Raw genomic sequence first — 26,696 nt, forward strand, 5'->3', positions numbered from 1 at the left:
TTAACAGGTGCTCAGACTGCAAATTAGACGTTGCTTTCTCAACGACTGTTGGGTTGTAAATTAATTTTGTCTCGTAGAGAAACAAATATTATATTTCCAGTAGAAGAGATAAAGCCCAAAAGTTGTGGTTTTATTGCCCTGACAGGTATTAATCAGTATTTTAAAAATCTGATTTAGCAACCTTTTTTCAGCATTCTTTCTTCATTGACTTTTATATACTATTCTCTCCTTTCTTCTTTTGAACCAACTTTACCATTCTTCTGGTTCCCTCTTAAGCAGGTAAATATCTTTGATGTATGCTCACTAGTATTTGTATGAGGGTCTTGTTTTTAACTTTGGAAATGCATACTTTCACAAAATGAGAACCTAGAAATAATAGACACTGTGGTTAAGCCCCAACCATGTCTGCCCCCAAGTGAATTTCCTCCCAGATGCACCTGGTATAACACACAATGACATTTTAAAAAATTAGACTATTACAATGACAGTAATTAAAAAAATATATTGAGAATTTTATTTTAATCAACTTTTCTTTTCTTTTTTTCTTTTTGGGGACAGGGTCTTGCTCTGTCACCAGGCTGGAATGCAGTGGCACGATCATGGTTCACTGCAGCCTTGACTTCGGGCTCAAGTGATCCTACCACCTCAGCCTCCTGAGTATCTGGGACTACAGGCGTGTGACACCATGCTTGGCTTGCTTATTTATTTACTATTTTCTGATAGAGATGGGGTCTCCCTATGTTGCCCAGGCTGATCTGAAACTCCTGGCACCTCCCACCTCCACCTCCTAAAATGCTGGGATTACAGGTGTGAACCACTGAAACTGCCTTTGAAAAATTGTGACTGAGACAGTGAAAGAGATCTATCTTAATTGACTCCATCTTGCTTCTAATCTCCAAGCTGTCCTTGTTCATTCCTGGGTGTACACTGAACTAACTTTAAGAGAAACTTATAGTTTAAAACAAAGACGATAACATCACTTTCCCAAAGCAGACCTTCTTGCCTGGGGACTAGATTGCCTTTGTAGGACTAACATTAGCCACAAGATTAGAAATTATGGTTTAGGAGTCATGCAGCTGGAGCAAGAATCTGACCCTCCCTAAACTGCTACTAAGATCAATCCTTGAGAAATTTTGCAGACCCTGCACTTGATGGATCAGCTGGCACTACCCAGATTGATTAACTGGATCATCTGACCTTGTGGCCCCCATTCAGGAACTGACTCAATGAAAGAAGACAGCTTCCACTCCCTATTATTTCATCCCCGACCAGTTAGCATTCCTGGCTCACTGGCTTTCTCCCACCCACAAAATTGTCTTTAAAAACTTTGCTCCCCGAATGCTCAGAAAGACTGATTTGGGTAATAATAAAACTCTGGCCTCCCACACAGCCAGCTCTGCATGAATTACTTTTTCTCTATTGCAATTCCCCTGTCTTCATGAATTGGCTCTAAGCAGTGGGCAAGGTGAATCCCTTGGGTGCTTACACCACCCTGCCCGGATTAATGAACTTTCTGATGATGGGTTTGATTAGAGGATGAGAAGAAAGTAGTGTCAACTGGAACATGACAAGGTTCACAAATTTGGAAAGGAGAACTTTATTTCTCATAACGGGCTGCAGTCTCTGCAGGGTGGCCGTTATGATAGGCTGGGAAGAGTAGCCTCTGGCCAGAAGCCAGAAACTGCACTTCACAGGAGGAGCAAAAAGGATAGAAATTTGTGCTGAGCATGGTAGCTGAATAGCCATATTTATGAAACTCTAGGAGGATCCATTAATATTTATGATAGACAAAACATGCACATGTCCAATTGAGCTTCATCCAGTCACGAGTAGCATGCACAAAAAATGGCAGCATTAGCATGATCCATGGGTGGAGATTTTGGGCCTCTGGTACCAAAAGTGAAGCACAGAACACAAAAAGTCTCACTGTGCAGCCTCCATAGACTGGCTAGAGCCACTCTGTGGTCAGTGGTTTCCTATCGCTAGTGAAGGCTGGTGGATTGTTTTGTTGAAACCTCAAAAGGGAAAGGCAGCATCAGGTGGTTGGTTGAAAACAGCCATGCAGGCTGGGCGCGGTGGCTCACACCTGTAATCCCAGCACTTTGGGAGGCCTAGACGGGTGAATCACGAGGTCAGGAGATCGAGACCATCCTGGCTAACATGGTGAAACCCCGTTTCTACTAAAAATACAAAAAAATTAACCGGGCGTGGTGGCGGGCGCCTGTAGTCCCAGCTACTCGGGAGGCTGAGGCAGGAGAATGGTGAGAACCTGGGAGGTGGAGCTTGCAGTGAGCCGAGATCGTGCCACTGCACTCCAGCCTGGGCGACAGAGAGAGACTCCATCTCAAAAAAAAACCAAAAAACAAAAAACAAAGAAAACTGCCATGCAGTGAGTCTTTTGAGAGAACTGGTTTCTGCTTAGCCCTGTGGAAGAAAGCATAATGGCAGTTAGCAAGGAAAGGGAGCTGTTCTACCATCCTTTGCATCATGGCCAGGAACGCACTTTGAAGGTTTCTCCAGTGTCCCCTTAGCCAAGAGGGAGTCTGTTCAGTCAGTGGGTGTGTGTTGGGGAAGGAGATTAGGATTTTATTTTTATTTCTCAGTAGGTAGTAGGAGGCATTTACAGTCATCTATTCTGATAAAACATTTTAAACATGCTCAATACTTTTAGACATTTGATCCCATTGGTTCTTTATTGTTCACTCTTATCTCAGAGCTTCTGGTGTTTGTTCCTTGATGTGGGTGTATTTTCACATCAATTAAAAAAGTTATATTTTTTTTCAGTCACAGGCAGTGTTACTGGGTATAAATATTAACTCAGCATTATGAGGCAGGTACTCTTATTAACACATCTGCTTTACAAATGAGGAAACTGAGGTATGATAAGCTAAGTAACTTACAGCCATCAAACTAGTAATTAAGAAGCAGAAATATCCACTCAGGCAGGTTGAGGCCAGAATCCACCTGCTTACCCTCACACAAGCCGACCTGACTCTCAATGCTGGCTTCAGAAATGGAACTCAATTATCCCAGGTCGCCAGGAGGGAAAATTGAGGTCCAGGAGGCTGCAAGCAATTTGCTCAAGGTTAACTAGTTCATTATTAGTGACTGGGATTATTTTGTTTCACAATAAAAAAAGAGAAGCAAAAGAGGAAGGCTAGGATACCAAGAAGGAATGAGATCGTTTTGTGATAATTGAACAAAAGCTGGAAGTGAGCAAATTCAAGGGAGAGGAAATTATTAATCAAAGTGAGTTTACATGTTTAAAAGTTGTCTCAGGTAGCATTGACTGAAATGTGCATCAATAAAGGTAGAAGAAACTGGGTGCAGTGGCTCATGCCTGTAATCCTAGCACTTTGGGAGGTTGAGGTGGGAGGATCACTTGGACCTAGAAGTTCAAGATGAGCCTGGGAAACAGGGAGACCTTGTTTCTACAAAAAATAAAAACAATTAGCCAGGTGTGGTGGTGTGCACCTGTAGTCCCAGCTACTTGAGAGGCTGAGCTGGGAGAATTGCTTGAGCTTGGAAAGTCAAGGCTGCAGTGAACAATGATTGCGCTAATGCACTCCAGCCTGGAAGACAGAGCAAGACCCTGTCTCCAAAATAAAATAAAATAAAATAAATAAAAATGAAGGTAGAAGAAAAGGTTGAATACAGAGATAAGGCAGAGGGGAAAAAACAACCTTATGAAAGCGCCTTTTTGTAAGGTGTTCTCTGGGGTAAGGGATATTGTGTGGTGGTGCTATTCCAGCACAGCAGTATAGTGTAGAGACCCTACAGAGCAAAGACTAGGGGAAGTTCAGCAGTGCATAAGATGTTTAGAAAGCCAGGCTTCAGGTCTTGAATGCATCTTCACAGTCATCTGTCTTTTCAAAATTATATTGCTGTAGTAAAGCACATTTTCATGAATGCTATTGCTGATGATAAAACTCTAACTTATATAAAATAGGTCATTTTCAAACTACTTATTGCACAAAACATTTTACTTTATAAGCTTTCAGTAGGCCTTTATTACAGTCCATGGTCCACCAAGCCCATAATTGCAGATTGGTAGCAAGAAAAGTGCAGAGATTTCCAACTCAAGAAAATGAGTTTAGTGCATGACAATTAACAATTTGTTTACATTTATTTTTCCTGGTTGGTGTCTTAAAATAACTGAGTTCATTGAATGTCTTTGTTCTTAGGAAAGGCATGCTGAAGTATTTAGGAGTGAGTTGTTATTGTAATATTTTCAACTTATTTCCAAAGGTAAATATATATATATGCATGTATGTGTATGTATGTGTGTATGTGTATATATAGAGAGAGTCAGAGAGAGAGAGAGAGAGAGAGACTCTAAATGTGGTAAAATATCAATTCCTGAATCTAGGTGAAGGATATACAGATATTCATTGTACTACTTTCAATGTTTTTGTAAGCTTGAATTTTTAATACAAATGGAAAAAGATAAAACAGTGTTATAAACCAAAAATAAATTTCTAAGCCCCACAACCAACTGATGGAACCCCAATGCCATTTGGCCAATGGCATTCCAAAGTAAACCTGAAAATCTAGTTCAGGCCATGATGGGAAGTGGGGAGGATGAGACATGCCTCGTTATACCCCTCTCTCTTCGGAATCCAGGCACAACCGACCAGCATTAACATTAAAACAGAGATCGTAAAACTGACAAGGCAGACTTTTTGTAGCGATAAGACATCAAGTATAGCATCACATGGCAGATAGCAGGCCCAAAAGGAAATGAAAGTATTTTACCCCAAAATATATTTCTTGGACATAACTGGAAATGGTCTTGCAGAGCTGTCTTTTGTGAGGAAAGTCTTCATTCTGTAGAGACTCTCCCTTCCTCTCCATGTCTTTCCACTCATCCAGGAGAGACTTAACTAAGAGTCTGGCATCTTTTTAGGCCTGATAAGAGCTCTCAAGTCTGCTGGCTTCACTGCATGATAAAACCTTGGTTTCCACAACCCCTTATCTTAACCCAGGCATTTATTTCTATTCATCCCAGGCCTTCAGATAATAACTCTTTCAACCAACCCATTGCCAATCAGAAAATCTTTGAATCCACCTATGACCTGGAAGTCCCCCACACCATCTTCCAATTGCCCTGCCTTTCTGGACCAAACCAATGTACATCTTAGATGTCTCTCTAAAACATATAAAACCAAGCTGTAGCCCAATTACCTTGGGCTCGTGTTCTCAGGATCTTCTGGGGCTGTGTCATGGGCCACCGGTCACTCGCATTTGGCTCAAAATAAATCTCATCCAATATTTTACAGAGTTTGACTCTTTTCATTTACAGTATAATCAGTAGAAAAGATTCTTTCAGATTCTAGATTATGTTTTATATCAAGAATTGTAGTCTTGAGTGTTATTATTTTAAGCCAATGATTATTCCATAATTTTGTCTTATTTTTAAATGTTTTCTCATTTTAAAATTATTTTTTATAATTTTGATAATAGCTATTATTTAATACTTATATATTAGGAAGTTTACATATATTATCACTAATCCTCACAAGAGTTCTGAAAGGTACATATTATTGTCTCAATTTTTCAGATAAGAAAACACATTTATTTGCCCTTGGTCACTTGCAACTATAAACGTTAGTGCCATGATTTGTGCCTAAGTGTGTTGGAATACAAACTCTGAGCTCTTCTCATTACATCACCTGCTCCTCATGCTAAGAAACTTCATTTGTAAGTTGGTGGGTAGGTGGTCCTTTGGAGGAGAGCCCTTTAGGCCAATTAAATTCTATTAAAACTTATTATTTTATGCCAAATGAGCAGGAAAACTAGTTCTGCTGCTTTTAGCTGTATCTCAAAGTCTTAACAACAAAGTTCTCCAAATCTGAAGACCTCTCCATGAAGGTTCCGTGCCTTATTTAATTGGATTAATTATCATAAGCAAGAGGTAACATACCAACTGCATGTTTAATAGTGCTATTTCAACATATATTGACATTTGGTTGTTTCTTCAAGTTCCTAAAATTTTCTACTTTCAAACATGCATATTGTTATCATTAAGTGGCACTTTCTTCCCATAAGGCAAAGCATTAATCATTCATTCAACAAATATTTATTGAGCACTTAATAAGTGCTTATCACACCATGTATGCATTTTATGGAAAATTCTGTTGCAATCTTAACTACGTTTTGTTCCTGTTAAAGATAGTAACATTACATGATTTTCTTCCCCTTCACGATTTTAACGTTTTCTGGCATAAGGTAGTTATCTGGTGGACTATTTTTTAACATATTTACTCATAAGCTCCAAATTAAACAAGAATGTTTAAGTCCACAGTTCAAGAAAGTTCACAAAGTTTTTCAGAGTTATTGATAAAGCCCCAGGATATTTTAAAGGATCCTGTAATCCCAACATTTTGGGAGGTCGAGGAGAGTGTATCACTTGAGCCCAGGAGTTCAAGACCAGCCTGGGCAACATGGCAAAAATTAGCCGGACCTGGTGGCACTCACCTGTAATACCAGTTACTCGAGAGGCTGAGGTGGAAGGATCACTTGAACCAGGAGAGGTCAAAGCTGCAGTGGTCTGTGTTTGCGCCACTGCACTCCAGCCTGGGTGACAGAATGAGATCTTGTCTCAAAAAATAATACACAAACAAACAAACAAATAAAGGATCTTCTCTACTTTGGGATGATATCAGTAGAGAGGACAGATGAGAGATGATTCCTTGGAATCACCTCTAACATTGTGTGCTTAGATATATGATGAGTAACAGTGAGTGTAGGCATTCTTGTTTTATTTTTACATTATTGGAAAAAAAGTGTATTTGCTTGAAATTTTGCTCATTAAGCTTGGCTATATGACTGCCATCAAGGTAAAGAAGCTTATCTGTAATGGATAACTTTCTTAAGCTCTGTTTGATGAAGTGAGATGCTGTCAAGATTCTCTTTACCATCAGCCCCAGGGATTTTTGACCTCATTTATCTGCAGTTCTTTCTCCCTTTAAATGCAAAGTTAGAGTTCATTATTGAATGTGCCGCAACTTGTGTTTATATTTACTTAAGTTTATTTATTTTTTCTTCTTTAGAGCTTGAATTGTAAACTCTGCTTTAGAAGTAGTACAAATCTTCTTCACTCCCCGCATTTCATCCATCCCAGGAACGTTCAGAGAGCATTCTTAGAGGTGAATCTGTAAAGTGGAATTAAAGGCAAGCATTGATTCCAGGAAAGACGGAGCAACAACAGCTTTTGCTTCTGGGGCTACGGTGGCTTTGCCAATAGTAAGAAGAGTCTCAGAAATTGAGAAAAAATTAAGAAATAGGTTATTTCTCTTGAGGCACATCGTTGACCGCATTTCCAGGCTCTTCCTTCATTTTTAGTTATGAAGCTTACCCTTTTCAATGACCTAGTGGCCTAAATCTCAAGGCAGCCTTAATTAAGGATACAATTTTCAGCTGAGAAACCAAGTTACATCAAGATATTAAGTTTTTTTTTTCATAGATGTTAGTGTTTTTTAAAAAAATAGTTATGTTGAGAAGGCAAAGGATCACTTATAGGTGATTTTAAGTATCAAAAGATCCTTTGATATGCTTTTAGTTAAAACATGTTGGCAATTTTCTACTTGATAATTGATGTACTATTGAGGTCATCACTAATCATTAAAAATATATGGATGGGTCACTTCTGATCAGATATTGGAGAATTCGTTGGTATCTAGGTCATACAATTTTAGAAAGTTCAGGAAAATGTCCCTGGCTCTCATTATCTCCCACAACCGACAGCAGTGATGTAGACATTTGATTCTTTGATTTGGGACTTTTCCTTTCCAGGAATGATAGTAGAAATCCAAACACCATGGATGTGGTAAGGCATATACAGTTACTACTCTTTTCACCTTAGAATAAGTTACTTCATCTATTATCTGGAGAATGAATGGAACAAGACTGAAAGGGATTATATATTAATCATCACTTATCAGCCAGATGCCATATGAGGCCTCTAAATAGAGTTGGGATAGATGGTTGGATAGAGACATAAAAGCCTAATCTCAGCTTTGCTATTATCAACAGGGCATCTTTGTGAAAGTCACCTCCCTTTTCTGGGTCTCAATTTCCTAATTTTAAAAAAGGGTATTAGATTAGAATGATCGCTCAGTTACTGCACAGTAATGTGAACCCCAAAGATCTGAAACAGGTCTCAGTTAATTTAGAAAGTTTATTTTGCCAAGGTCGAGGACACACACCTGTGACACAGCCTCAGGAAGTCCTGACAACATGTGCCCAAGATGGTCAGAGCACAGCTTTGTTTTGTACATTTTAGGGAGACATGAGACATCAATCAACATATGTAAAATGAACAGTAATTTGGTCCAGAAAGGTGGGACAACTTGAAGCAAAGGTGGGACAACTCAAAGTGGGGGACAGGCTTCAGGGCGCAGGTTGGTGAGCGACAAATGGTTTAATTCATTTGAGTTTCTGATTAGCCTTTCCAAAGGAGGCAATCAGATATGCATTTATCTCAGTGAGCAGAAGGATGACTTTGAATAGAATGGGAAGCAGGTTGACCCTAAGCAGTTCCCAGCTTGAATTTTCACTGTAGCTTATGGCTTTTGGTGGCCCAAGATATTTTCCTTTCACATTTCCCCTTTTTCTGTCTAAAAATCTTTTGGAGAAAGCATTTTAGAAGAAAAAGAGCCTCTGGTTCCAAGTTTTGTCTGATCTCTCATGGCTAGGATGGTTTATTCCTAGACAGGTAGGTCTTGAGTTATTAGGAAAGGTCATTTGTAGAAGGTTGTGAAGTCTTATCTTCTATGAAGAGAAAATACAGAGAGGAAGGGAGAAAAACAGCAACAAACAAAAGAACAATCCTGGAAAATTGATATAGGCCACATTACTCTGAAGTCCATACATTAGTAGGTAGGTATGAAAGTGGTTTATGTATGTAAATAGGTTGCTGTTATTTTCTTCTGAAGTTTAAATTGTGTAGCTTCAGTTCACAGGGCTTTACAGAAGCACAGCTTAGTTTTCAATGACTGCAAATTAGGAAAAATGGGGGAAAGAAGCAGGGAAAAAAAATGAAAAATGCTATATTGAAAAGTTGTAGCCAAGAAAAATTAGAATTAGGTCTAAATGGTAGAAAATAATAAAAATGGAAAAACATTAGGCAAGATTAGAATCTAACAACAGGTGTACTATAGTTTTTGAAACAGTTTTTCTCTCTCCAGTTTCCCATTTTTACTAAAGACAAATCATGGTAAGACTGGTTGTTTTATTATACTGGGTATAATTATTTGTATACAGTGCAGCAAGAATAATTATTTTTTTACATAGGCTTTTATTTATTTATTTATTTATTTGAGATGGAGTCCCACTCTGTTACCGAGGCTGGAGTGCAGAGGGGTGATCCTGGCTCACTGCAACCTCCGCCTCCAGGGTTCAAATTATTCTTATGCTTCAGCCTCCTGAGTAGCTGGGATTATAGTTGCATACCACCACACCTGGCTAATTTTTGTATTTTTGGTAGAGGCAGGGTTTCACTATGTTGGCCAGGCTGGTCTCAAACTCCTGACCTCAAGTAATCCGCCTGTCTCAGCCTCCTAAAATGCTGGGATTACAGGTGTAAGCCACTGTAGACGGCCTTACATAGGCTTTTAAATTCGATGTGATGGAACTGTGTTCTATAAAAGGAGTCCCAGATAAGACTTTCTAAAGCTGAGCCAGGCCATGGATTTGTGCCATTAAATACCTATAAGTTCAACGATCCTCTCCTCCTCAGGTTCCAAGATAAACTTAGGGCTCCTGGCTCCTGTTAGAAAGTGACAGTCCTTACTTGCCACAGGTCAGAAAACACATACAGGGGCTATGTAGACAAAGGTATGAGGTCAGTTTTTCCAAGGGTCTTTTATTTGCTCCGTAAGTCAAGTTTCATTCCTTAAAGGAAAGCACACCATTTCAGTAAAAGCCTTGGTAAAATAACTAGTTTCTTGAATTATGTCCTGTTATAAATGAAAGAGATTCTTATTACACTTATGCAAATAACTATATTGTCATAAGAATACTCACAAATAGTTTCCAAATTTTGGAGAAATCAGGTAGAGAGAAACAAATATGCTCCAAATTTTCTTCACAGGAGTATACCTTACTCAATTATTAAAAGCTGTAAACAGCTTAAAAGTTTTCTTGACCCTGGAAAACAAAACAAGAATCAACAATATTTTAACCAAAAAGTTAAAAAGATTACTTTAGTCTTCTATTAGTTCAGTTCATGCAGTTTACTCCTGTTCTCCTTGATATTCATGAATATTTCAGCTCTCCATTAGAGTATGAAAGTTTTTTCCTCTATTGTAATGTCACAATCTCCAAAGTTATCAGAAACCAGCTTTTAAGGACACCTGTTAGAGTTCTATAGCTGATTATAAAAGCACATTCTAAGGAGGAGCAAAACAAGACAACAATTGTCCATGGATGACAAAAAGTTTTATGGCAGTCATAGTCAAAGACACAATTGACAAGGAAATTTGTTACCTCTGTGGCACACAATAATTTAAAATAATAATTATAATTATTAGTGATAATGTACACTATTATAATTATTACTGATAATGTATACTTAGTCATATCAGAAATATAGAAGTTTCCCATGATTTTGGAACACATAGCAGTAACATATTTGTACAAATACAGCCTAAAGAAAAACAGATGTCATTTCATATTTGACAGTGTTTCCTGTATAATTTGTATATGAAATAAGCCAAATTATATCATTTTTGGACTTTAGGGAAACTAATGTCTTAAAGGATCAGTTAGGTCAGAAAAATACATAAGTTATAATTTGATTTTGGAAAGCTTGTCAAATATCAAAGGTTTAAAACACTTGATGTCACAGGTAATTGTACAATAAATCATTCATTTGACCAAAGTGATAACTCAAGAATTTCAAAAAAAAGGTAAAAACCTTCATTCTTTGAGGGAGGAGACTTAATTTTCCAAACAATAAGCCCTAATAAAAACAACATGAAGCCAATTAGATTTATTTTCCCAAATTTTATAAACAATCTGTAAAATTTTAATCTTAACCATAAGATATAACTTCCATAAGCCTTTCATAACTTTTATTCAGGAGGTGGTAAATGCTTCAAGAAAACCTTGTTAATCTGAAATGGGCCTATATGCTGGTATTGCATCAGTGTGCCTTTGACATTATTTATTTATAGAGAAACTGAACTTACTTTATCTCTCAATATCGGCCCTTCCAATGTCACACTCCCACCTCTTCCCCAATAGTCCCTGGGACTTGAGGACTTGAATAGCTTTAATGTCTGTCTGTGTTTCAGGAATGCAGTTTATTTTGATTGGCATCTTCTACCAGACCTGAAGATGGGGCTTTAATTACCATCAGTGTTTAAAATTTAGCAGGACTTTATGTTCTTTTTAGACACAGAAGTCAAAGCCCTGTAACTCAATTTCACAAGAACTTTAAAAGTGCATACAGAGAGATACATGGATGTAATAACCTTAACTAAAAAAAAAATTAATTTCAGTTTTTTTCCTAAGAAAACCAAACCATATTAATAATAATATGACAACTTGATAATTTAAAACTTTGGGGTTTCTAAAAAATAAATCCTCTTACTGTAACTTACACAGACCATTCATGACATGCTTGAACTGTCTGGTTTGTCCTGAACATCCCTCTTTCTTAAATAAGCAATCATTTTACTCTAGGACTAAATTTACTGTACAGAATACTTTTGTATATGAAATTATTTCTCATTAAGCTTTCTTAGCAAGAAAAACCTATTTATTTTTATAACTTTCTTTACGTCTCTTTTATTTCCTGATTCCTTTTACCTTGTTTTTTTTGAGACGGAGTCTCACTTTGTCACCCAGGCTGGAGTGCAGTGGCGTGATCTCAGCTCACTGCAAGCTCTGCCTCCCAGGTTCAGGCCATTCTCCTGCCTCAGCCTCCCGGGTAGCTGGGACTACAGGTGCCCACCACCACACCTGGCTAAATTTTTTTGTATTTTTAGTAGAGACGGGGTTTCACTGTGTTAGCCAGGATGGTCTCGATCTCCTGACCTCATGATCCGCCTGCCTCGGCCTCCCAAAGTGTTGGGATTGCAGGCATGAGCCACCATGCCCGACCACTTTTACCTTGTTTTACACATGACCTTTAAATAAGCTTTGAATTAGACAAAAATTGCTCACTTTTTTTTTACAGGACACACCTTTTTTTTTGAAAGAATGTTTTCCTACAATTATATTTTTGTTGGAAAATACCCAAATAATAACATATCTATTATTTAATTTAACTTTAGATTCTAAATTTTAACAAGTTTGTGTACAAATATTTATCCTATTACATTTACCTAATTATTTTATTTAAATGTTTACCTAGAGTGTTTATGAAAACTGTGAGTTATCATTTAAGTTATGGTTCTGTCATTGCAAAATTATAACTGAGAGAGTGAAGAAAATTTGACTTAGCTGACTCCATCTTGCTTTTAACCTTCAAGCTATCCTTGTCCATTCCTTGGTGTAGACTGAACTAACTTTGAGAGGAATTTATAGTTTAGCTTTAAAAACAGACAATAACAAACTTTACTGCCTGTGGACTAGATCACCTAAAGCCACAAGATTAGAAGTTACGATAATCTTATTAAATTCAATATGTAGCTATTTTTAATAAACCAATATCAGTGTATTATTTAATTAAAGATTACACACGCAAAGATCATTCTGTTTTGGCCTGGATTTACAGTTTTGTAACCTCTATGCCAAATTTTGACACCTTGGAATACTTGTCAGGGATAAGTATAAAATTGCTTGACTAATAAATGCTAACAAAAATGTATACTGTCAAATTCTTATGACATTTCTAATATTATTTTACCAATAATTTTAAAGCCAGCTTATTTATTAAAGAGTTTACTTAAGTAATGTGAACTTGAAAAAGCATTTTACTAGTCTTTTTTTTTTAGTATCTGATTTTAATGCTTTTTTTGTTAAGCCAATTAATTAGAGCTCTTTTATATATTTTTAGTAGTGAAACATTGTATACACAACACATAAATATATAAAAGTATTAGGCATGCCAGTAGAAGTACATCTTATAGATTCATAAAGACTTCTTTTTTTTTCCTTTTTTAAAAAAACCTTACCCTAGGCCATTGTCAGCTAAATAGCCTTAAATTTGCATATTCAAGGAAACAACTCCTTTAATCAGATAACAAAATTTACGTCATAAGGTATGAAGAGAAAGTCTGGTGAGCTAGAGGAAAATTAAAACGGATTTAATGGCCGATTAAACATAAAATTATAGAAATCTATTATAAAGGCCCTCAAATATATACACATACACATATACATATACACATACACACACAAAGATTCTATAGCTTTTACCTCTGTACTCTAGCCTTTTGATACATACACATTAGCCAGCTTGCAAAAATAAAAAAATTAAAAAAAGAATACCTGTTAGATCCAAACAGTTGTTTTTATCTCAGTAGAAAAGTAACAGCAGATTTAAAGCAGGCAGAAATGAAAATGGAGATAAAGGGAACCTGGAAACTCTATAGTTTGCAGGTTGACCTCAGGGCACTTTTTCATTAATGTAAATGTACACAAAGACCGTATTACTTCCATTTTACTCTGGCAAGTAGAAGTGCCATAAAACCTACAGAGTGCTTGAAAGCGGGTCATTCTCCTTGTTTTCTCCTAATTCTTAGATTATCTGTTTCCTGCTTTTTTTTTTGGTCTTAAAAGGAGGAACTGAGCTGTGGCATGGGGTTTTTCTGTGGTGGATTGATGCATGCTGCTTGTAGGCAGGACTCCATAGTGTGTCACCACTGAATTTTTTCCACCCCCTTATGTGTCTCAGTTTCTCTCTCTTTTGAGACTTCTGAGAGGGCTCAAAATGCCGGGTGATCAGCCCTTATATGTATTTCCTGGATGAGCCATTTTTAAAATTAATTTTTATTGGGGATTTTCCTGCAGGGCCATTGCACGTCATAGGGGTCAACCCCTCAGACACTCTCACGAAGGCCCCCGTCACACATGGGTGCCTTTCAGCTGGGAGGACTTTTCTTTTCAGAACTGAGAAAACTTTGTCTCTCATTTACCTATGAAAACAACAGTTCAATTCCTCATGCAAATGCACACAGACGAACTGAATTGAGATTATTTTGGGAGAAAAAGCAATAAAGAAAACCCTTTAGAATGCGTCTCTGAACTAGAATTAGGATCCTTAAACAAATAACTTCCTAGGCAAGAAAAGAAATAAAGACAGCCAAGACCATGTCCTGTAAACTGTATTCAGCCACTTGTAAATTTGTAGCTCTCATTCAACATTATACACACCAAGGTCAAATCCTCTCACAGTGCAAGGTTATCTCTGGTATCCCCAAATCCATAGAGGTCAGGTCATGCAATACATGAAAACAGAGCTTTAGACCAAAGAAGAATCTGCCCATGGCTCTTAAAACTCCCCAAAGAAAACAGAATACCCCAAAGGCCAAAAGGGGTGAGTGGCACCATTGTTCTGAATTCTTTAAAGGAGTTCAAATCATTAGAAGCCTTCTCTAGGTTTTTTTGCTATTGCAGGAAGCAAACATAAAAACCAAGTGCATGTTTTTTTTGTTTGTTTGTTTTTTGTTTTTTTAATTCTCTTTTGCAGCTGCAAGGAATTTGGACCAAAATAGAGAAACCTTGTTACCTATAATTTTGAATTCTGACTCTTATTTGACCAAGTCAGGTAGAGTTGATCAAATCTGATGGGAGAAAGACCGGAACAAACAACAAAAACAACAACAACGAAACTCCAACAATATGATCACTGAGCGCTCTAATGGTAAGGAGAAATTAAGAACAGCTTGTTGTTAAACTTTAGCCAAGACGAAAATCCCCATGTAGCTGCTTACCTAGGGATGGGTCTCAGGCTGAAGAATGCTTTCTACCATTCTAGAAGCAGGAAAAAACTCATCTTCCCTGCTGGGAGCGAGCTCAAACTCCGTAAAGGAGTTACCTGCCTTCCGTCGTTGTCATCATGGAAACAGGAAATCTTGTCTTCCTGGTTGAAAGCCAGTAATACTCCAAAAAATGGAGTTGTACAGCAAAATAAACTTTAGATCTTGACCAAATTTGGGGAGAGAAGGGATTCTCTGGAGGTGCTGCTCCCAGACCTCAGCAAATTGTCTTATTGTTTTGAGCCATAAAGTTAGCTCATGTTGGCACCAAGCACTGATAGGAGATTTGTCAGATGTAAACCCTGAAAATATGAGACAGGTCTCAGTTAATTTAGAAAGTTTAGTTTGCAAAGGTTGAGGACACACACCTGTGACACAGCCCCTGGAAGTCCTGACAACATGTGCCTAAGGTGGCCAGAGCAGAGCTTGGTTTTATACATTTTAGGGAGAATGAGACATCAATCGACACATGTAAAATGGACATTGATTTGGTCCAGAAAGGCGGGACAACTTGAAGCAAAAGCTGGACAACTCACAGGTAGCTGAGAGACAGTTACATTCTTTTGAGTTTCTGATTAGCCTTTCCAAAGGAGGCAATCAGATATGCATTTATCTCAGTGAGCAGAGGGATGACTTTGAATAGAATGAGACGCAGGTATGCCCTAAACAGTTCTCAGCTTGAATTTTCCCTTTAGCTTAGTGATTTTGGGGGCCCAAGATATTTTCCTTTCACAGTAATAATGTTGCATCCGTCTGTCCCTTCCTATTCTAAAACTTGCTGGTCTGGTGAAGAAGTTTACCTGTGTCCTATCTACATCTGTCATCATATTATGCTCTTTGACTTTACCTTATTTCATCTGTTCAGACTAAACAGTCATAAGTATTTGCTCCTATAGAAGCAACTTTATCTCCTATTCTACTTTAGTATTCTCCTTTGATCCGCTCCAGATTTGTTAAGTCATCTTTAAAGTTTCGTCACCCAGAACTTCTTTTGACTGCCTTGGAGACAATGTGGATACTAAAGAAACTAAGCCAGGCAACCTGCCTGTTTCACAATTTCCTTTCTTTCTGAAAAATGACTGGTGTTTTATTGATTCTTTTGACCAAATAATACCCTATACTGATGTTTTGAAGGCCTAATTATGCTCCTGTCTTTGCTAGTTACAGTCTTTGTCTTGTCAATTGCATATGGATTATTTTTCCCTCAATAGCTTATGTTGCTTTTTTCCCAGTTGAACCTTATTTATTACTTTAAGGCCCAGCTGCGTTGCCCAATCTGCAAATACTGTTCTTGCCACCTCTTGGGCACCACCACACTCTCAAGTACAATATAAAACAGGAGGAAGAGAACACACTGCTTCCATCAAAGTAAATCATGCTTTTTCATCTTCTTCCTACTTCATTCTCAGGAACACAAATCTCAGTAGAATCTCTAGAGGACCTGTCCCATAATGTAAACTCTAGGGCTTACCCATTGATATGTACAAGGTTAGTAAATGGAGCCTGTGGTTCTGCGACCAGACTGGGGATGTTATCTGGGTAGCTTTGACCCCAGTACATCAGACTCATGAGTCATAGATGACCCCTATTCTTATGCTGAATGCGCCACTGTCCTCAAGGTAAAAACTGTCCCCACTAGAGAGTAGGAGGGAGAATACCTATAGCCAATGGGCTTTCCTTCCTGTGAGGCTGTTTGTTCTTGATGCCACTTGGATGTGTTTTCTATCTTTACCCAAACATCCTGACATCATATTCTTTGTAACTATTTCCTTCATTTCCTATTCAACATATTTCTGTAAGGTCAGTAGAAAGATAAGATTCAGTTCTGTAATCTATATTATATCCTTAAATATAGTTTGTTTTCTTAAGTAAATGGAACATGAATTCAGTGACAAGTCAGAAAGAAGACATGCTCAAATCAATTGGCCCATGTTTAGCAAAAATAATTTGGCAGAGCCCCTACATTGGTCATGAGACCTTCATTAATTTAATAAACATTTATTTAGTCCTTAATATGTTCCAATCACTTTTATACTTTTATATTTGAACAGGCCAACGTGGTACCTCATTCTTTTGGAGGCTTACAAACTACCAGAAAAGAAAAACAGTAAACTAGTAAATCTAATTATATAGAAGAAGGAAGTGAGCTCTAAGAATTAAAGATATACAAAAACTGAATTTTGAGGGAAGCAATAGCAATAAGAAATGCATATTGCCAGGCACTTTATATATATTAACTTTTAATCTTCATAGCAGCCTTGAATCAGTTTGTTGGGGTTGCCATAACAAAACACCGCAGATTAGGTAAACAACAGAAATTAATTTTATCACAGTCATGGATGCTGAAAGTCAAAGAAAAAGATGCTGGAAGGTTAATTATCTTCTGAGACTCTCTCCTTATCTTGCAGGTGGCTGCCTTCTCACTGTGTCCTCTTGTGGTTTTTCCTCTGTGCATGCACACATCTGGTCTCTCTCTCTCTCTCTCTCAACACACACCTTGCTCTCTCTTTCTTTCTCTCTCTCTCTCTCTCTGTGTGTGTGTGTGTGTAAGCATGCACAGGTGCACAAGAGCCTAGAACAGCGAGAGAGAGAGAAACAGAAGAAGGGAGGGAGAGAGAAGGGAACAATTAACTCCAAGAAACAAGATCACTCATAGGCAATGACCTTTGATACACTAGTTTGTCCAGTAAAGAAACATAGGACAGTAGATATCAGCTTCTCCCCAATTTTCCTATTAAACAAATCTCTCTTCTTTTGGGAAGTAAAAGGGTGGAAAGAATGATGGCAGCGTTTTTCCCAGAACATCCCCAAGGTAGGGTAGGTATTGAAGGAAGGTCACTAGTACTTCTTGAAAGGCAAGAAGATTTGGTGGGAGTATCTATTTTATGACCCAACCCAAGAAATAAATGTGAAGAGAGGAAGATAACAACCTTCTCCACATTTATCACCGAGGATTTTTAGATGTGCATTTATGTGTGACAAAAAAAAAATCAAAGAAACACTAAGGCTTTATAAATTTAGAAAGACTAGTTATCACAACTAGTAAACTAGTAAAAAAAGTTAAAATATACTATATTATGCCCTAAAGGGGATATATCAGAATCGTCTGTGGGTCAGGAATGGAAGATACCTAGTCTGAAAAAATTATTCTAGTAATTCTGAAAGGGCCCTTCAATTCCCCTCTGCCCTCTTTCCCTACACACATAAATTAAGAATCATTGATCTCAAGCAAGAAGGGAAAAGTGTCAAAAATAAACCCTTGGGAAATATCAATATTTGGGATTTAAGGAAATGAAGATAAAATTATGAAATAGACCAATAATTTTCTAGAAAATTAGGAGAATGCCAGAGCAAAGTGTATTCCTAAAAGCCAAAGGTACAGATGGTTTCAAGAAAGGAAGAATAGTTAATATTAAATGTTGCTTAATGGTCAATAATATCATTAGTATTATTATGATTTCAAATGAAAATGTGCCAGTTGTTCCACACCTGTTATCTCATTTGATCTCTCAACAATTGCATGAGGTAAAACTGAAGATTAGAGATGTTAAATAACTTGCTGGGATATAAATTCAGGCCTGTAGGATTCCAAAGCCCATCCTATTTCCACACTGTTCTGTGAAGTCATTGGTGGTCTTGGTGGGAGTCGTTTTGGTAGATTATTGGGCACAGAAGCCAGAAAGCTTTGAATTGACACAGTTAATAAAATTTAAGAGTGGATAGGCTATGAGGACACCTGAAGTTTAACTGACAAAAATGAGAGAGATGGAACCAGAGATGGGAAATGAGTTCATCCTGTGTTTTGCTTTGTTTATATGATGCAGTTTCATACGGTGATTTAGATCACATGCTCTTCATCCATACTGCATCTGCTGGAATCCTGCGCTGCCCATCAGCCGTGTGTTATTTAATCTTTGAGTTACTAAATGATATTGAGTTATTTTAAAATTTAGTGTCCAAGAATATTTATTATTTGTTTCTTTGTTGTGTTTTGTTTGGAGACAGGGTCTTGCTTTGTCACACAGGTTGGAGTACAGTGACATGATCATAGCTCACTGCAATAAATAATACATTCACACTGTCTTTTACTTTACTACTGAGTTAGTATCCAGCGACATAATATCGTGTAGGATACTTAAGAGCTTTTATGTACATGATAACATTTTTTGTTGTTGTTCCCAGACTTAGAAATAACTGCAGTTGACAATACAGGTTTGAGCTGCACAGGTTCACTTCTATGCAAAGTTTCTTCCACTGCTGCCACTCCTGAGACAGCAAGTCCTACTCCACCTCTTCCTCCTTCTCCTTTGCCTACTCAACATGGAGTCACTAAGGATAAAGACGTTTATGATGATCCACTTCCATGTAAGGAACAGTAAATCGATTTTTTCTACCTTATAATTTTCTTGACATTTTCTTTTCTCTAGTCTACTTTATTGTAAGAATTCAGTATATAATACATATAACTACAAAATATGTATTGTTCAACTGCTAAATCTTTTTTTTGAGACAGGGTCTTGCTTTGTTGCCCAGGCTGGAATCCAGAATGCAGTGGCACTAACCTAGCTCACTTACGCCTGGGCTCAAGTGATCCTCTTACCTCAGTCTCCTGAGTAGCTAAGGCTACAGGTGAGTGCCACCATGTCTAGCTAATTTTTCATTTGTTGTAGAGACAGGGTCTCACTATGTTACCCAGGCTGATCTCAAACTCTTGGCTTCAAGGGATCCTCCTGACTCAGCCTCCCAAAGTGCTGGGATTGCAGGCATGAGTCACCATGCCCCGACAACGGTTTATGTTATCAGCAACATAAACAGTTGCTGTCAACAGTAGGCTATTAGCAGTTAAATTTGGGGGGAGTTGAAAGTTATATGCGGATTTTTGACTGCATAGGGAGGTCAGTGCCACTAACCCCTCCAACCTGGGTGAAAAAGCAAGACCCTATCTCAAAACAAAACACAACAAAGAAACAAAAAAGAAATATTTTGGGAAATTAAATTTTAAACTAACTCGATATCATTTAGCAACTCAAACTCATCATATAAAACAAACAAAAATATGATTCAAGGGTCAACTGTACTCAATATAGGTATAAGTGCCCTCTTTTTATCTTTCCAAATACATCTTTAATACTGCTAAACTCTAGGGCCACTTATTTTGGATAATTTTTCGATTATATTTTATGTATGTTTTTCGAGCATTTACTACAGGAAAAATGTCATACTAGATGCTAATGCCAAATTTCTTGTTTGATATTTAAAACTGGTTCAAAGTGCTTTCGGTTTTGGGTTCCTTGTCTCAGTTCCAGAGATATAAAAAGAAATATACAGATGTTATTTGAAAATATTTCTTTGACAACAAAGCAGTAAATCTTAAACTGTTGTTGAAGAACAGTCAGGAATCAGTGATAAATTTAGTTTTTTCCTTAGATGCTGCTGAATCATAAAAGCCTATTTTAAAATGTTGCAATGCTCATACATTTCTTTTCTTCCAAAGATACTAAAATAAGACATCAACACCCCAGCAATTTTCATACATCTGGAAGGGTCTCCTGGCAATGGGATGCTGATGCTGTAGGGAGAATAATGGTCAGCATTTGAGACATAGGCAGCCCATCAGTGGATGAGCTCAGAGTGGATTCCAGCCAGCAAAACCCAAAGGGTTCCCAACTCCCCAAGGACCAATGTAACTCCCAGTAAATGCTCTCCGCAGAAAGTGTTAGATTCTCAAAGTAAGTCTCAAGCATAAAATATGGTAGTTTCAAAAGAAATACTGGCCAGGCATGGTGGCTTGCACTTGCCCAGCACTTGAGGCTGAGGCAGAAGGATTGCTTGAGTCCAGGAGTTCAACACCAGCCTTGGCATACAGCAAGACCCTATCTCTACAAAAAATAAGAAAACAAATTAGTCAGGCATTTTAGCATGAGCCTGTAGTCCTAGCTACTTGGGAGGCTGAGGTGGGAGGATTGCTTGAGCCCTGGAGTTTGACGCTGCAGTGAGCTATGATCATGTCACTGCACTTCAACCTGGGTAACAGAGTAAGACCCTGTCTCAAAACAAAATACAATAAAGAAACAAAAATGAAATATTTGGGGAAATTAAATTTTAAAATAACCAATATCATTTAGCAACTTTTTATTAGAATTATAGAAATTTCTAAAATAGAGGAGGTAACATCTTTATTACTATAAGAAATAAATATTCATTGAGTGTTCATCTTGTTTCACATATACATTGCTCATCAAATATTAGGATTTGTTACTGAAATTTTAGAGTGGAAGAACTTAAAGAAAGGTTAAACAAACTGCCTGATGTTAAAAAAAAAAAAAAAAAAAAGAGAGAGGGGTAGGTGTGGTAGCTCATGTCTATAATCCTAGCACTTTAGGAGGCTGAGGTAGGAAGACCACCTCAGCAGGAGGCAATACTTAGCTCAGAAGGGGAACAAACTGAGCTCAAAGTTAGTAGAAGAAAGGAAATAATAAAGATCAGAGCAGAAATAAAAGAGACTAGAATAACAATAGAGAAAATTGACAGTAAAAGATGGGTTTCTGAAAGGACAAACAAAATTCACAAACTTTTAACTAGACTAAGAAAGAAAGAAAGATGTCTCAAATACATAAAATCAGAAATTAGAGAAGACAGTACAAGAAATACCAGAGAAATACAAAGCATCATTAGAGGCTACTATGAACAATTATATGGCAACAAACTGGATAACCTAGAAGAAAGGACTAAATTCTAACAAATATATAATCTACTAATACCAAATCATGAAGAAATGGAAAATATGGGCAGATTTATAATAAGTAAGGAGATTTAATTAGTAATCAAAAATCTCTCATCAAACAAAAGCCTAGGACATGATGGCTGTACTGGTGAATTCCACCAAACATGTAAAGAAGAATTGTCAGTTTTCCTCAAACTTTTTCAAAATATTTAAGAGGAGGAAATACATCAAAGCTCATTTTATGAGGCCAACATTATGCTGATACCAAAGCCAGACAAGTACCCTGTAAGAAAAGAAAATTACAGGCCAATATCCCTGATGAACATATATGCAAAAATCCTCAATTTCTAGCAAAGAGCACATTAAAAGGATCATACACCATGATCAAGTGGGATTAATCACTGGGATTAAAAGGTTATTCAACATACACAAATCAATAAATGTGATATATGACATTAACAGAATGAAGGATAAATATCGTATGATGATCTCAATAGATGCAGAAAAGCACTTGAAAAAATTCAATATCGTTTCGCAATGAAAAATTTGAACAAATTAGGTATAGAAACAAATGTTCCTCAATACAGTAAAGGCCATACACTACAAACCCACAGCCAACGTTGTACTCAATGATGAAAAGTTGAGAGTTTTTCCTTTAAGATTAGAAACAAGACGAGGAAAATTATTTATGTTGTTTTAGGACAATCTTAGGGCCTCTTCTAGCTTGCAAGTAAAAATTTATTTTTTCACATGGCTTACTGATGTTTGGAGTCACAAAATAAAATTTAAGCATCTTTAGTATACCTACATTAACTAAGATTCATAAGCTTTCTCTATGTCTCATGTAATTTATTAATCTTTTTCATTAAGTTGTATTTATACTCTTTAAGATAAATTTAAAATGTCTCTTCCACTTGAAAAATACTATGTTATACAAACTTGCACAACATGTAATAAACCCAAATATATCAATAACCCAGAATAATTATCAGAATTTTGTCACATATGCTTCATCCATCTATTTTTCCCTTTCTTTCCTTTCACTGAAGCATTTAAGGCAAATAATAGGCATGTTATTCCACCCCTACATATGAATTTCTAAAACTATAGGTATTTCTGTACATAACCACAGTATGTTATTTCCATTTGGACAAGATGAAGATGGTTTTAGAAAAGATAGCTTCTAAAGCCGCTTAAACTCCACACATAGGGAGGAATATCCACTTCAATGATTCTAAATGTTGTATTATAGTGTCAAGAATTCCATTAATAGTTCTTTACATTGTTTTTCAGTTCTAACTGTATCAGTACCTTAGAATTCTCCCTCTGACACTTATTATGAAGTACCCATTAAATCACTCAGCTGTGTTTTTTCTTTATATGTTCAAATCACAAGAAGAAAGTAGGATTTTTAGAGCTGTATATCATTTGTGAACAGCTTGCTATTTCTTCTGAATGACAAATGTGAGAAAAAAAAAGTTTTAAATAGCTGTGGCTCACCACAAGAAGTGTAGGGCATAAAGTTAATTGTGTAAAATATAGAATGCTTTTTTTTTTTTTAAAGGAGAACAAACAAAAAAGAAACCCAATAAAGTACTACATTTTAATATTTCATCTTCCAGGATTTATATTCTTCTCCCAGAAGTTTAGTTTTGGGCATTCTTACTTTTTTTTTCAAATTTGTTTCAATCTTTTTTCTACTGTGTCATTTCCTTTAATTGTAAAAATAGATGCCTGTGCTATGAAACAGGTTTAATGAGCAAAAAAATAAGGAAGAGATAAAAATCACCCACAAATGCCAGCACCCAGAAATAACTAATCTATGTCAATGTGATATATACATATAAATAGTACTCTATTTTCATACTTTAACATCATACTATGCAGTGTTTTACACATATTATTCTAATTTATACTTGTATCATGATATTGTCAAACCATTTGTATATTTTTTTGGATATTAGGGTTTTTCTTTCTTTTTTGCTATCATAGAAATTGTTTTTAGACAGCTTTATTGAGACATAAGTCACATACTATACAATTCACTCATTCAAAGTGTACTTTTATTTATTTTTTATCATATGTATAAACCTGTGCAACCACCACCACAATCAACTTATGAACATTTTCATCATCCCCAAGAGAAACCCTGCACACTTTAGTTACCATCCCCCTCCCACCCATCCTAGTTTCTCCCTGTCCCTCAATCCCAAGCAACCACTTCTCTATTTGGTCTTTTGTGACTGTCTTCTTTCATTTGGCACAATGTTTTCAAGAATTGTCCATGATGTAGCATGTGTCAAAATGTCATTCCTTTTTAAAGACTGATTATCACTCTGTTGCCCAGGCTGAAGTTCAGTGGTGCTGATATGGTTTGTGTCGCCAGCCAAAATCTCACCTTGAATTGTAGTCCTCACAATTTCCATAATCCCCACGTGTCAAGGGAGAGAAGAGGTGGAGATAACTGAATCATGGGAGTGGTTTCCCCCATGCTGTTCTCGTGTTAGTGAGTTCGTTCTCACGGGATCTGATGGGTTTTTTTTTCTTTTATTTTCTTTCTTTTTTTTCTTTTTTCTTCTCTTTTCTTTTTCTTTCTTTTTTTTTTTTTTTTTGAGCAGAGTTTTGTTCTTTAGCCCAGGCTGGTGTGCAGTGGAGCGATCTCCGCTTACCCGCAATCTCCGCCTTCGGGGTTCAAGGATTCTCCTGCCTCAGACTCGCGAGCAGCTGGGACTACAGGCACCCGCCACCACGCCCGGCTAATTTTTGTATTTTTAGTAGAGACGGGGTTTTGCCATGTTGGCCAGGCTGGTCTCAAACTCCTGACTTCGTAATCCATCCGCCTGGGCCTCACAAAGTGCTGGGATTACAGGCGTATAAACTGTACTGAGCCACCGCGCCCGGCTGGGATCTGATGATTTTATAAGGGGCTTCCCCCTGCGCTTGGCACTCACTCCATCCTGCCGCTCTGTGAAGAAGGAGCCTGCTTCTCCTTTGCCTTCTGCTGTGATTGTAAGTTTCCTGGAGCCTCCCCAGCAATGGAGAACTGTGAGTCAATCAAACCTCTTTCCTCTATAAATTACCCAGTCTTGGGTATTTCTTCAGAGCAGTGTGAGAATGGACTAATACAGGCGCCCATCATAGCTCACTTTAACCTCAAACTCCTGGGCTCTAGCGATCCTCCCATCTTGGCCTCCCAAAGGGCTGGGGTTACAGGCAATCTGTGAACCACTGTGCCCAGCCTCATTACTTTTTATGGCTGAATAATATTCCATTTTATAAATATGCAACATTTTGTTTATTCATTCTTCAGTGATGGCATCCATGTTTGATCATGAATGCTTTTACATTTAATTTTTGCATTTCTATTGTTTTTATTTTATATTAGAGTTTTAAAAAGAATTACTTGAACAAAGGGTATGAGTTCTTTCAAGGCTTTTAACACATATTATCAAATATTATCAATTTTATAGAAGAAAATTAGTATTGCCATTGCTGTTTCAATTTGTGTTTTTTGATTACTTGAGAAGATAAATTTTTTTCGTATTTTTAAGTTAATATTCTGTTAATTTCGGTATATCCTGCCTCATTTTATTTACTGATGCCAATTTTTTTTATTGGTTGCAAAAGCTCATTATGGAATGAAGATCTCACCTTAGTACACATGCTGCCCTGTCTCCATGTGCAAATCTTGCTCAGTCTTCACTTCTTAACTTAATTGCCACTTCTGCCAACTACCCATCCCTGCTCTCCTCAGTTCTGGTTAAGAGCCCCCCACTCTGTATTGCTTTACTTCTTTATATAGTAATTGTTTAATTGACATTTTGGCTATTAGGTTGTGAGCGGAACTGGAATGTACCCAAATAGGGCCATGCAAGTTTATTGCCCAGGGGTAAAAACTGAGGCTAGCTAGTGGAACCTGAAATCCAGCCCTTCTTAATTCCACAATCTGCAATCAACAGGGGTGCCTTTTTCTCTAGCTCCCTCAGAGGTACCCTGTGGACAGCAGCAGTCCTGGGAACTAAATCTATGTTTGCCATTGAATCTTTAATTCCTACACAGTGTTGGCGAGAACTTAATACATGTTTGTTGAAGAAAAGAAAGAAGGAGAAAAGGAAAAAAGAAAAGATAACTTATTACTCATCGTCTGTTTTTCAAATATATTCCCTCTCTCCTTTGACAAATAAATTTTAATATATTTTTATGTACTGACTTTAATTAATTAATTAATTTTTCTTTCATGAATCAGGCACCTCCAAACCAGAATAGGTTCAGAGTGGTTCCTGTAATTTAATTTTTAAAAATTCAATTAAATGTAATAATCTTTCTGGTGGACTTTTAAGACATTTGTGCTCAGAAAGCACTTCCACATATATATATATATATTTTTTTACAAAGTCTCATATCCATCTGGAATTTAAAAAGATGATGTTTATTTTCATATGATGAGTAAAGTTGATATCCTTTTCCAATAATTGGTGAGTTTCTTCAGAGCTATTTACATAATAATCAATTTGTTCCCTATTGATTCATGGTGTTTACTAAGTTCCCATGTACGCTAAACTCTGTTTTAGATCTATCAATTCTGTTTCATTGCCTAACAATATTTGCAAACATTGCCTATTCTATTATTTTTGTGATATAATATACCTTAATACCTTATAAAGAAAATCTCCTGTAATTTTTGTTTCAAAATTTTCTTAGCTTTTCTAGATGAATTTTCAAAACATCATGTTTAATTCCAATAATGATAATACAACCAGTGTCACTTTCATTGGAATCATGGTAAATTTGGGATAAATTTTATGGGTCTTTATCATATTAAATTTTTTGATTTAGAAATGTAGAATAGCCATCTATTTAAAACTCACCATGTATTTAAATAGTTTTATGATGTTTTCTGCATGTGTGGATGTGTATGTATGTGTTTAATAGACTGACATATTTCTTGTTAGGGCAGTTCCTAGAGATTTGTGTATTGTTTTGCTTTGTATTTTTTTTTTTTTTTTTGAGACAGGGTCTTACTCTGTCACCCAGGCTTGAGT

General features: G+C 36.9%; 1 long non-coding RNA gene across 1 annotated transcript; it reads right to left on the reverse strand.

Moving 5' to 3' along the window:
* Nucleotides 1-6,061: 6,061 nt before the first annotated feature.
* LOC129466563 (uncharacterized) lies at nt 6,062-13,754 on the reverse strand. The gene is made up of 3 exons (XR_008652166.2): nt 13,441-13,754; nt 10,027-10,149; nt 6,062-7,154 (listed from the first exon to the last, which is right to left on the reverse strand). It is a non-coding gene; the product is annotated as an uncharacterized lncRNA (long non-coding RNA).
* Nucleotides 13,755-26,696: the final 12,942 nt, after the last annotated feature.

The sequence above is a fragment of the Symphalangus syndactylus genome, chromosome 17, assembly GCF_028878055.3.
Source record: "Symphalangus syndactylus isolate Jambi chromosome 17, NHGRI_mSymSyn1-v2.1_pri, whole genome shotgun sequence".
NCBI lineage: Eukaryota > Metazoa > Chordata > Mammalia > Primates > Hylobatidae > Symphalangus > Symphalangus syndactylus.